Below are 12,838 nucleotides of genomic sequence, written 5' to 3'. Positions count from 1 at the left end.
CCCGGGGACATCCATGCACCAAGGGAAATGTTTCATGATATTAGCCAGACTGTTTAAATTGTTGTTTTCCTTTCTTCCTCCCTTGTTCTTTTGCTTGCCTTTCATTTTATTCGCATTCTAGCCTGCTTTCTTTAGGTAAGAGCATTGAATCAATTTAAATGTTTATGTAATATAATGCCACCATTCATATATTTGCACATGAAACATGATTGCTTTGTACTGGGCAGTCTCTATCTATTAGGTGATAAATCATAAGTGACTTTCATATCACTAGGTATAGATGGGTGGTTGGATAAAAAATTTTCAAACATTATTTAGTTTTTCATAATACTCCAATGTATAACATATACGTAGACCCATTTTCTAGATGAGGAACCAGAGAATACAAGAAATCTTCCAAAGTCTGTAAATATTAGAGCAAATATACAGATTTAGTTTGGCAGAAACAAATATGTCTTTGTTTTGTCTCATTTTACTTTTTACAAATAATAATTTTTTTAAAGAAAAGTTAATTATAAATTATTGACAAATTGTTAATTCAAAAGTAATAATGATCGACTAAAAAATACTTCTTTTTTTGAGATGGAGTCTTGTTCTGTTGCCCAGGCTGGAGTGTAGTGGTGCTGTCTCAGCTCACTGCAGCCTCCACCTCCTGGGTTCAAGCAATTCTCCTGCTTCAGCCTCCCAAGTAGCCAGCATTACAGATGCCAGCCACAACGTCTGGCTAATTTTTTGTATTTTTAGTAGAGATGGGGCTTCACCATGTTGGCCAGGCTGGTCTCGAACTCCTGACTTTGTGATCTGCCGGCCTCAGCCTCCCAAAGCACTGGGATTACAGATGTGAGCCACCGCACCCGGCCTAAAAATACATCAAATATGTTCTGACTATATGCCAAACATGTTTTAGGTAATATACAGTTAGAAAATAAGCATATATCTACCTTCATATAATTTAAATTTTCCTAATGGGAGACAAATAAAACACATAAGTAAAGACATAATACATTAGATTGTGAAAGTGCTAGGACAAAATAAATAAAGAAGGGGGGATGGGTTCTAAGCATTGGGGTGTGTGTGTAAGTTAAAGAAAAGAAAAAGTATGCTATTCAATAACACCTGTTATTGAGTTGATAAGACAATGAACCTTTGTTCATGCAAAGAGGTGAGAAAGGAGCCACCTTTGATTGAGTGCAGGATGTGTGTTTGCAGAACAGCATAAAGAGACAATGGGTGGAAAACTGTGCACAATTTCAAGAGTGGAGGAGATGCAATCATAAAGCTATGAAAGGTCATTGTGATGACTTTTATGCTGAATAAGCTGGGAAGCTACTAGAAGGTTATGAGCGAGGAGTGACACAGTCTTCTTATCTTGAAATAATAACTCTGGGTGCATTGTTGAGAATTGAATATTGGGAACTAAAGGGAAAATCAGGGAAAAGAAGTAGGATGTTATTTCAATAACACCTGGAAGGAATGATGGTTTCCTGGACTAAAGCAAGGTTTAGTGAAACAGAGAAGCCATTAAAGAACTATGGGAGCAAATATTGGAAAGATTGTCTATGCAGATTTTAAACTCATCCAAATTTATAGTAAGAACAATTTTTAAAAAAAAAGAGACAATGATCCAGGTAATAAAACATTGAAGGGATGGAGGAAAGCAAGCCAGAGACTTGGATAATTGTGACAAGATACAAGTAGTAAAGAGTTTGAGGGCATGAGCTCACGTTGGGAGCTCCTAGGGAAGATGGAGGTCTCCACCCTTTCCCTTCTTCACTTTTTTGGCTCTGTGACAGGATTTCCCAGACCCCTGCAGCTTGTACTTCTGTATTGTCATTTCCCAGGAAACTTTTTGTCCAGATGGCCAATTCTTATAATCTGATATTCTCTTCACCTGAACTTGATTTTCCATTCATTTTTCTTTCTATTTGGTGACATTTCTACTTCATATCCTCTCTCTTTTCTGCAATTTCGCTTTCTCTGGTTTCTATGAAAGGGATATCTGTCTCTCCCCAAAATGTCTTTCTTATGCTTTTTCTGAGCTTCTTTCTCCCCCGTATTTTATATTTATTTACATTGTGATCAACATGCTTTTTTCCCCCTTTGCACAAGCTGTGCTTTCTGCAAAAAGACCTGCTCTCGGTTTGTTTTTTCTTTCTTTCTTTTTTTTTTTTTAAATTATTAAGTTCTAGGGTACATGTGTGCAACATGCAGGTTTGTTACATATGTATACATGTTCCATGTTGGTATGCTGCACCCATTAACTCGTCATTTACCTTAGGTATATCTCCTAATGCTATCCCTTCCCCCTTTCCCCACCCCACTACAGGCCCTGGTGTGTGATGTTCCCCTTCCAGTGTCCAAGTGTTCTCATTGTTCATTTCCCACCTATGAGTGGGAACATGCGGTGTTTGGTTTTCTGTTCTTGTGATAGGTTGCTGAGAATGATGGTTTGCAGCTGCATCCATGTCCCTACAAAGGACATGAACTCATCCTTTTTTATGGCTGCATAGGATTCCATGGTGTATATGTGCCACATTTTCTTAACCCAGTCTGTGATTGATGGATATTTGGGTTGGTTCCAAGTTTTTGCTATTGTGAATAGTTCCGCAATAAACATACATGTGCATATGTCTTTATAGCAGCATGGTTTATAATCCTTTGGGTATATACCCAGTAATGGGATGGCTGGGTGAAATGGTATTTCTAGTTCTAGATCCTTGAGGAATCGCCACACTGTCTTCCACAATGGTTGAACTAGTTTACAGTCCTAACAACAGTGTAAAAGTGTTCCTATTTCTCCACGTCCTCTCCAGCAGCTGTTGTTTCCTGACTTTTTAATGACATCATTATTGATGTTGACCTTGATCATCTGTCTGAGATAGTTTTGATCAGGTTTCTCCACTCTCAAATCACTCCTTTTTTTCCTTTCTTTACACTATACTCATTGAAAGGAAGTCACCATACATAAGCCACCTTTAAGGGGTGGCTTCCACTCGCAAATCACTTTGTTTTTCCGAAATATCTTCCCCCAAATGTGTATTACATTAAGAAAAAAAGAGAGAGGAAAAGGAAAACTTACAGTGGAGAAACTTAGCAGATATTACCTATTCCTCTGAAAATGGGATCATTTACATGCTCCTAAATTTTAAAGTTCTGACACTTAATCCATGGTAGCTAGCTGTTTTCTAAGAGACAGGCAGGAAAATGTGTTAAGAACTGGAGGGACCTGGATTGGTCCTAGGCAATGTCACTCGAAATCTCCAAATATCAGGCAAATTACACCATCTATAAGAGCCTTGGCTTTTAGCTGTCTTAAGCCTTAAGTAGTAAGACTATTCTGAAAGGGGCTTGATTGTCAGCATTAAATGAGATACTGTAAGAGCTCTTATTTTCTTGCGTACTCTTGACAGCATTTGTGGAGTGCTCACTAGGTGCCAGGGTGGTCAGCACTTTACATATATTTCGGTATTTAATTTTCACCACAACCCTCAGTGATAGATGCTATCCTTGGTACCCACATATACCAAAGGAGGATAGTGAAGGTCAGAGAACTTTATAACTTGCCTGAGGTTTGAGAACAGGACATTCAGGAAAACCAACAAATAAAACGCCTTCAGATTCCATTCATTGCACTTGGATTCCAGAGCTGGTGCTCTTAATTTCATAAACACATAATAAGTGCTCAAAAAATGTTTGCGGTCTGAGGTAGTATAGATGAATCATTGAGAAGGGATTCTGAAGAGAGACAGGTGGGTGTGCCTCCCAGCTCTGCACCTTGCTCGCTGTCTCCAGGCATAGTTTCCTCATCTACAAAGCAGTATAAGAACGGGTACCAAATTAACAGAGCTGCTGCGGGAATTAGATGAGTTAATATGTGTATCAAGAACCACTTAGAACAGCCTAGTGTGTATAATGCAATCAACATCCATCACTAATTACCTATAGTGCTGTTTTTGCATTCTTTTACTTACGTATTCATTCCTACTTCTCTTTTGTGATAAGTAGAAGAAAATAAGTCCAATAACAATATGAATTTAATAAGAACTTGAGGTAAGTTTCAGTGTTTTGGCCACACATCTGTGACTCTCAGCCTTTTAGGTACATTCTGGGACTCCACTTTCTGACCAGCTTTGCAGGGACAGGAGGAAAACATGATCAATTCTGGCCAATGAGCTGCTGGGAAGGCACTGGATTTTAACAATTGTCAATAAAATATCATTTTTTTTTCTGCAGTCTGCTAAGCAACTTCTTAATTTGCCTGGTATCCTGAATGACTGCAACAAATAGGTCCTCCTGCCAGTTTGCTCAAGAAACAGGGAACTAATGAAGTTTGTAGTTTCTTTTGGCATCCTAAGCAACTCTCTTGACTGAACTATCACCTGACAGATTGAATTGTTCAACAGAGCCAAACCTAGCCTAATCTGAATGATACGTTTCACAAATGTATCATTTGTTACAACAACAAAAAAAAATAGTTCTCATCATAAGGAAGCAGTGCTAAAAGTTGCTTCAGCACAGATGAAAGCTACAATCTGTGCGTTATGCTTTAAAAGACCACATTCATTTACATTGCCATTGCTCATTTGAAAAGCATAAATGTGTAGCAGTATGAGTTTGGGGACAAATATATAAACTAAGCTTTCACAGAGTTTTTACTGAATTTTAAGGAAAATAAATTGTGCAAAGTAATGCAAGAATTCAGAGACTCAGGAAGTTAACATATGTAAACATAACTGAAAACATACCTGCACCCCAGCCATCAGCCCTCTGCCTTTTGAAGTCAGAATCTTGTGTTGTAGTTGAATTATTTTCTCTCTACTCAGCATAAAGTCATTGACACTGGGAAGGCAACATGCACGTTTCAAGCAACTTAAATGTTTTAGAATTTGTAAGTGTAAAACTCTATAAATAATAAAGCATATATTTATATTTTCAGCTATAGCATATTGTTTAAACTTAGAATATTGCTGTAATACAGAGAATCAACATATAATTTATCTTTCACTACACACACACACACACACCCCCCCACACACACTCACATACACAAAGTGAATCCTTGGTTTTCATGATTTTAGATTAATATAGAACAATGTTTTTGTCCCATTACTTAATAACATCTTACTACTAATATATTTGTTACTGGCTTAAGGACTCAATGAATATTTGTTTTTAATATAACTTTAAGTTACTCTCCCCTCACTCCGAAAGTGCTTCTATTACAAGGCTCTATATGCTGTAATAGGTCAGTCTAATAATCCTTTTTAATGAATATGGTGAAATACTTCTGTTAATGAAGGCTATGGACACAGCTGTAAGAAATTATATAGTAACACCTATGAGCTTCCTATCAGGTCAGTTACATAAAACAAAATTAAAGCCTCTTTACCACAGGCATATAAAAGTCATATAAAAACCATATACCTGTAGGGGATTAGAGGTTTGTAAATGAGGAACCCAAATTCATTCAATGTAGGACATAAACCATATTAATTTTTTTGGTACCTCATATGTGACTTGGGAGTTCTTTCTGATTCTAATCCAAATCTTTCTTAGTATTACTTTTCAAAAATTTTACCTGAACTATTCTTGAATTCGCTAGTTCAATAAAAGGTAATAGCACCACACTTCAGATCAGAAAGCTTCAATCCTATTTCTAGACCTACTCTTAATTAGTTGAATGTCCATAAGTTCACTAAAATCTCCTTAATGAACTAATTGAATCCCTTTAATTTACTTTTAGTTTCCTTCTCTGTAAAATGAGAATTTTGGATTAGATAATTGCTCACAGCACATCAAACTCCAAACTGTAAAACTTTGTTCCAGATTCTCCAATTTGATATATAAGTGACTGTATCTGAACTCTGATTGTTTTCTTTATCAGTCTTCTCTTTCTACCAGATATAGGTTTGATTCAATGTCCTCTTAATTAGAGTTCTTGCATTAAAACGTGATTTCCAGAAGACATTTTGTCAAACTCAACCGAGGAAGAAGATCTTTTTATAAGCATACTTAAAATGAACGGAGCAGCTGCTCAATAAAGACTGAGACTCTTTGACACATACAATAGTGCCACCTCCCAGAGTAGACTAGAGTCAGCCATTCAGAAGATGAACAGGACCTGAACAATACAAACAAGGAAACTGAGATGTGACTACTACAATTATTCTCTTAGACATATACTTCCCCTAAAGAGAAGAAATCAGAAGTTGATATCAGAAACACACAGTAAATTGTTATACCTTGCACATATACCTATTGTTATTTATGTCATAGAATGCATACAATTCTCAATTTATAGTTTGGTTTTAGTTATTCTTAATCATTGTATTCTTCATTAGACTTGCACATTTATTATGCCCAATATCTCCTCTCCACTTCCTGCTACTCCAGAATTTAGTCCTTTAGCACTTCTTGTTCAAACCACAATGTCTCTTTTATTCTATTCATATTTTTCTCATTCCTAACTGTCCTCCATATTGTTGCATTTCATTTTCCAGAATAAAACATTAAAACATTAGAAAAATATTTAGCAATCCCACTACTAGGTATCTACCCAAAGGAGAATAAGTCATTATATCAAAAAGACACCTGAACACATGTGTTTATGTGTGTTCACAATTGCAAAGCCATGGAATCTACCTAAGTGCCCATCAACTGATAAGTTGGTAAAGTGAATGTGGTATATGTACAACATGGAATACTGCTCAGCCGTGACAAAGAACAAAACAACATCTTTTGCAGCAATGTAGATGGAACTAGAGATCATTATTCTAAGTGAAGTAATTCAGGAATGGAAAATCAAAGACTGTATGTTCTGATTTACAAGTAGGAGCTAAGCTATGGGTACACAAATGCATTACGGAGTGGTATAGTGAATACTGGAGACCAAAATGTGAGGCAGGTGGGAGGAGGGTGAGGGTTAAAAACTACATATTGGGTACAATGTACACTACTTGGGTGATGGGGGCACACTAAAACTTCAGACTTCACCACTAACAATTCATCCATCTAACCAAAACCATGGTACCCCTAAAGCTACTGAAAATTTTTTAAAAGACGAAATATTATCACCTAAAGCAAATTAAAACTACTTGTCAAGTGGCTTCTGCAGAGCTTTCCGTCTCCATTTTCTTACTTCTCTTATCCCAACTTGTGGTTGTATAATACTGAAGTACATGCATCCCCATTCATTCCCATCAACATGCTTGGATCAGTGACTATCCATGGTGTGGCTTTTGGTGAAGCATTTCCCTCTGCTTGAAATGGCCTCCTTTCCTGTGCACAGCTGTCCCTCAAGGCTAAGCTATGAATATCATGCTTTTCTCTATGAAGTATCTTCTGTTTATCTAAAGTTTTTTTACTTCTTCCTTTATAAGTAATGTTACAGCAAAACATATTTCGAAACACTTTCTTTTTATGATACATATATGTTTATTATGCCTAACCTATAAGTCTCATATATATGTGTGTGTGTGTGTGTGTATATATATATTCTTTTGCATTCTCAGCACCCAGCAAAGCACTTGGCACATATCAGGGTCTCAACTTTCTTGCATAAATTTAATAAATATATTATCTTCAGGAGCTCATAAATAGTTAATTGAGATTGAGAAGACATGAAGATGTAAATTACATTATTTTGTTGGAGAGGTTGAATTAGAAAAGCGGCATCACACCGAGTGGTTTCTGAGCAGGCATTTATTTCTGGGATGCTCCAGGTTACATTGACTGTAGAAGAAGCACACTGAGCTGCCACTGAAAAGGATGCTTACTGCAGTGCTGAGGCACTGAAAACGATACTCAAAATATGATGCTTTGGTGCTCTGTGTGCTTGAATTGAAGAAAATAGAAAGGCTTCAGAAATGAGCCTCAGAGCTAAGCTCCTTCTCTGACCTTCCCCTTTACCAACTCCCATCTCTGTCTCTCCGATTATTTCCTGCAGCATCAGGAGGGAGTCTCTCTGGAATTTGCTGAACTAAGGAAGCTTCTTTCCAAAACAAATGCAATTATTTTAAGATTCCATCCCTAGGAACCTCATCAAATACCAGCATAGATTAACCACCAAGGATAGGACAAAAGTGGAGTTCTCACCACACCCAGACAGACTGTTGACTCCTGAGAGGACAAATCTGAGAGATTACCTGGGAGGTGTTACCTGGATTACTGGTTAATTATTCTCCTGTGACTCTCCTCTACTTATGCACATTAGATAACTTTTGTATGCCTTTTTCTCCTATTAATCTGCCTTTTATCAGTTCATTTTTAATGAATCTTTAGTGGGCAGAAAGGAAGCTTTCTCTCTGCCACTATACGAGTAATGATAACACATATGCAATTTGTACTAGAACGGCCCTGAGACCTGTAATAAGAGATAACATAAAATTATGTTTGTATATTTTATTGGTCCATTCTTCCATTGCTATAAAGAAATACCTGAGGCTGGGTAATTTATGAAGAAAAGATTTTTCATTGGCTCCCAGTTCTGCAGGCTGTACACGAAGCAAATGCCAGCATCTGCTTGGCTTCTGGTGAGGGCCTCAGGAAGCTTCAGTTATGGTGGAAGGTGAAGGTGGGATGGGAGCACCACATGGGGGAAATGGGAGGAAGAGACAGGGAGCAAGAAAGAGAGAGGGAGGGGGGAGGTGCCACACTCTTTGAAACAACCACGTCTTACATGAACTCAGAGCAAGAACTCGCTCATTACCATTAGCAGAGCACCAAGCCATTCATGACCAGGCCAGACCCCACCTCCAACATTGGGAATCACATTTCAACATGACATTTGGAGAGAACAAACATCTAAACCATATCATTCCACACCTGGTCCCTCAGATCTTATGTCCTTCTCACGTTGCAAAATATAATATTCCCTTCTTAATAGTCCTCCAAAGTCTTACCTTATTCTAGCAGTAACTCAAAGTCTAAAGTCCAAAGTCTCATCTAAGACTCAAGGCCTTGTTCCTTCCACCTATGAGTCTGTAAAATCAAACAAGTTATTTGCTCCCAAGATACAATGGTGCTACAGACATTGGGTAGATATTCCCATTCCAAAATGGAGACACAGGCCAAAATAAAAGGACAATAGACCCCACAGAAGTCCAAAACCCAGCAGGGTAGACATTAAACCTTAAAGCTCCAAAATAATGCTTGGCCCCATGCTTTGCATGCTGGACATACTGGTGTGAAGAGTGGGCTCCCTAGACCTTGGGTAGCTCTGCCTCTGTAGCTTTGCATAGTGAAGTGCCCATGGCAGCTTTCACAGGTTGGAGTTGGGTGTCTGTGGCTTTTCCAGGGTCAGTGTTCAAGCTTTCAGTGACTCTACCATTCTCAGGTCTGGAGGGTGGCAGCTCCGTTCCTATAACTGTGCCAGACAGTGCCCTGGTGGGGACTCTGTGTGGGAACTCCAACCCTACATTTCCCCTCATTATTGGCCTAGTAGAGGTGCTCTGTGGGGGTTCTGCTGCTGCATCAGGCTCCTGCCTGGGAACCCAGGCATGCCAATACATCCTCTGAAACCTAGGAGAAAGCTGCCAAGACTCCTTTGCTTTTACGTTCTGTGTGCCTACAGGCTTAACACCATGTGGAAACTGCCAAGGCTTACAGGTTGTATTCTCCAAAGTGGCATCCTGAGCTTCACCTGGGACCCTTTGAGCCACAGCTGGAGCTGGCGCAGCTGAGATGCAGGGAGCAGTGTCCTGATGCTCAGCAGGCAGGAGTGCCCTGGGCGTGGCCCCAACATTATTCTTTCCCCCGAGGCCTGTGGGCCTGTGATGGTGATGTGGGAGCAGGGCAAGGAAGTGCTGGGTAGAGAAGGTCGGGGTTCCTGGCGAGGGCTCCACCCTCGGGCCTGTGCCCATGGACCTAAGTGAGAACAGGCACTCCTGTTTTCATTCACGAATGTTGCGTTTTCCAAGACCACTCTGGCCCGCCACACCCCCATCCTGTAGCGGGCACACACACAAGTGACTGGACATCAAGAGGAGCAGAACACACGGACAGATACCAGCATGGCATCAATGGCGGGGAGATGTGGAATGGAGCAGAACACACGGACAGATACCAGCATGGCATCAATGGCGGGGAGATGTGGAATTCAGCCGAGGGTGGTCAGAAGAGAGTTCAGCTGCTGACTCCTCTGGGCAGCCTGACTCCAGGGGAAGACCACCTTCCCATTCCATCCTCCTTCTGGCTCCCCATCCACCTCATTGAGAGCTACCTCCACCACTCTATAAAACCTTGCACCCATCCTCCAAGCCCATATGTGATCCAATTTTTCTGATACACTAGTGCAAGAACCCGGGATACGGAAAGCCCTCTGCCCTTGTGATAAGGTAGAGGGTCTAGTTGAGCTGATTAACACAGGTCGCCTGCAGACAGCTAAACTGAAAGAGCACACTGTAACACATGCCCACTGGGACTTTGGGAGCTGTAAACAACCCTAGATACTGCAGTGGGGTCAGACCCCCCAAACACTCCCCATGACCTGCCTGTCTGCATGCTCCCCCTAGGGGTTTCAGCCGGGAGCACTGAAAAAGCCAGCCACACCCCTGCGAGGGGGACAAGAGAACATTCTCTTTCAACAGGAGGAGTTTTCTAGGAGGTTTCTGAAATACCTTTGAGGACTTTTTTGATGGTCTTGGATATTTGCACTTGGCTCCATTTAGTTACACAAATCTCTCTAGCAAGTGATCGCTCTATAGCCTGCTTGAACTCCTCTCCTGAAAAATATATATATTTTTTCTTCTCTACCACATGGTTGGGCTGCAAATTTTACAAAACTTTTATTTTCCAAACTTCTGTTTGTATTCATGTTAATGATACATTCCAAATTTAAGTAATTCCTTTGTTCCTGTCTTGCCATAGGTGTTCAGAATCAGCCAGGCTTCCTCTTGAGTGCTTTGTTGCTTAGAAATTTCTTCTGCTAGGTACCCTAGGAAATCAATTTTAAGTTCAAGCTTTCATAGATCCCTAGAACATTGACACAACACAGCCAAAATTTTGCTAAGGCATGACACAAGTATCTTTTGCTCCAGTTTCCATAACATCCTAATTTCTAGATGAGACCTGCTCGACCTGGCCTTCACTGTCCATATTTCTGTCAGCATTTTGGTCACAGCCATTTAAACAGCCTATAAGAAGTTCCAACTTTCCCTCATCTTCCCGTCTTCTTCTGAGCCCTTCAGACTCTTCCAATCTCTGCCTTTTACTCAGCTGCAAAACCACTTCCACATCTTCAGGTATCTTTATAGCAACACCCTGCTCCTCAGTACCAATTTTTATAGCAACACCCCGCTCCTCAGTACCAATTTTTATAGCAACACCCCGCTCCTCAGTACCAATTTTTATAGCAACACCCCGCTCCTCAGTACCAATTTTTATAGCAACACCCCGCTCCTCAGTACCAATTTTTATAGCAACACCCCGCTCCTCAGTACCAATTTTTATAGCAACACCCCGCTCCTCAGTACCAATTTTTATAGCAACACCCCGCTCCTCAGTACCAAGTTTTATAGCAACACCCCGCTCCTCAGTACCAAGTTTTATAGCAACACCCCGCTCCTCAGTACCAAGTTTTATAGCAACACCCCGCTCCTCAGTACCAACTTTTATAGCAACACCCCGCTCCTCAGTACCAAGTTTTATAGCAACACCCCGCTCCTCAGTACCAAGTTTTATAGCAACACCCTGCTCCTCAGTACCAACTTTTATAGCAACACCCCGCTCCTCAGTACCAACTTTTATAGCAACACCCCGCTCCTCAGTACCAACTTTTATAGCAACACCCCGCTCCTCAGTACCAACTTTTATAGCAACACCCCGCTCCTCAGTACCAATTTTTATAGCAACACCCTGCTCCTTAGTACCAATTTTTCATATTAGTCTGTTTTTGTATTGCTGTAAGGAAATACCTGAAGCTGGGTAATTGATAAAGAATCAAGGTTAAATTGGCTTACAGATCTGCAGGCTGCACAAGAAGCATGGCCCCAGCATCTGTTCAGCTTCTGGTGAGGGTCTCAGGAAGCTTCCAATCATGGGGGAATGTAAAGGGGCAGCAGGGGTGTCACATGATGAGAGTGGAAGGAAAAGAGAGAGGGAGAAAGACAGAGAGGGAGGTGCCACACGCTTTCAAACAACCAGGTCTCCTGTAAACTCAGAGCAAGAACTCACTCATTATCCTGAGAAGAGCCCCAAGCCATTCATGAGGGATCCACTCCCAAGACCCAAACACCTCCCACCAGGCCCCACCTCCAACATTGGGAGTCACATTTCAACATGAGATTTGGAGGGGAGACAAACATCCAAACCATATTACCGGCCGTTCATTCTTTTCCACATTTACTTTTTCTCCTTCTTGTATTCTTTCTGTTAATTCCACAAAAGGCTGATTCATCTGGAAACATACTTGTACTTAACTTTGTAGTTCTGTAAATGTAAAGTAGACGTTCCTTTTCAAAGGCTTTCCTCCCCATCTAATTAGGAATAAATAGTAATGTATCTTAGGAGCAAAATGTATTCAAAGACCTGTGCTAACATTCTTAAATATCTGCTAGCCGTAATAAAGAAATCAATGTTCTTTATGTTCTTAGCTCCTATAATGTAGCCTAAATATTTGCCCTGGAGGCTTATACTGGTCCAAGCAAGCATTAGGCCATAGCCTGTTCCTCTACCTTATGTAAAGGTGTTTTTACCTTTTTCAGCATTCCACAAGTTACTTCCTCCTTCCTTTGTTCTCCTCTACCTTTGCCTCTTTTAAAAAGTTCTAAGTTGCTAGCCAATCAGGACAAATACAAAATATGAGGTCCCGTTCCAGCCAATGGAAACTGGACACAGCAGT

General features: G+C 40.3%; 1 long non-coding RNA gene across 1 annotated transcript; it reads right to left on the bottom strand.

Moving 5' to 3' along the window:
• Nucleotides 1–399: 399 nt before the first annotated feature.
• On the bottom strand, nucleotides 400–10,041 carry LOC105485345 (uncharacterized). The gene is made up of 4 exons (XR_989509.2): nucleotides 8,437–10,041; nucleotides 4,746–4,839; nucleotides 3,565–3,807; nucleotides 400–859 (listed from the first exon to the last, which is right to left on the bottom strand). It is a non-coding gene; the product is annotated as an uncharacterized lncRNA (long non-coding RNA).
• Nucleotides 10,042–12,838: the final 2,797 nt, after the last annotated feature.

Source organism: Macaca nemestrina, chromosome 16, assembly GCF_043159975.1.
Source record: "Macaca nemestrina isolate mMacNem1 chromosome 16, mMacNem.hap1, whole genome shotgun sequence".
NCBI lineage: Eukaryota > Metazoa > Chordata > Mammalia > Primates > Cercopithecidae > Macaca > Macaca nemestrina.
This window is presented reverse-complemented; position numbering and strand designations above follow the sequence as displayed.